The sequence below is a fragment of the Microtus ochrogaster genome, unplaced genomic scaffold (genome assembly GCF_000317375.1).
Source record: "Microtus ochrogaster isolate Prairie Vole_2 unplaced genomic scaffold, MicOch1.0 UNK108, whole genome shotgun sequence".
NCBI lineage: Eukaryota > Metazoa > Chordata > Mammalia > Rodentia > Cricetidae > Microtus > Microtus ochrogaster.
The window spans coordinates 540,102-540,749 of NW_004949206.1; positions in this window are offsets into that span (position 1 = coordinate 540,102).

Below are 648 nucleotides of genomic sequence, written 5' to 3' on the forward strand. Positions count from 1 at the left end.
AAACCTAAAAAAAGAATCCTGCCTCCACCTTTCGGTCACAACAATGCAGCTGAAGAGGCCGTGGTTGTGCCTCCTTCCCCCTGCCCACTGTCCCTCCCCATTCCCAAATGACATCCCCAAACAGGGGAATGGAGAAGATACTTGGATTTTATTGAATCTGTAAGGCTGGGCCTCAAACAAGATGGTTGTCAGCAGGAAAAGTGGGAGTTGGAGACCAGGCTTGGCCTCCTCCTGCCTGCAGCTACTCTCAGGCCTTGATCCAGAGTCCCCACCATAGAACACGGCCTCTTCAAGAATAACTGCTGGGAGCAGGGACTTGTGCCTGGCATCAACACTTCCATGAGCTGAGGCCAGGAGGATCCCAGAACAGTATGGCAACTTTTTGTTCGTTTTCGTTTTTCGAGACAGGGTTTCTCGGTGTAGCTTTGGTTCCTGTCCTGGAACTCGATCTGTAGACCAGGCTGGCCTCGAATTCAGAGATTCACCTGTCTCTGCCTCCCAAGTGCTGGGATTAAAGGTGTGTGCCACCACTGCTCAGCTGCATTCAGAGAGCTTGAAGAGTGACATTTTTGCCTCAGATTCTCCAAACCTCAGAGGTGTTTTCAAAACCAGCAAAAAATACCCTCCCAGATTGAAATCATAGCCTGA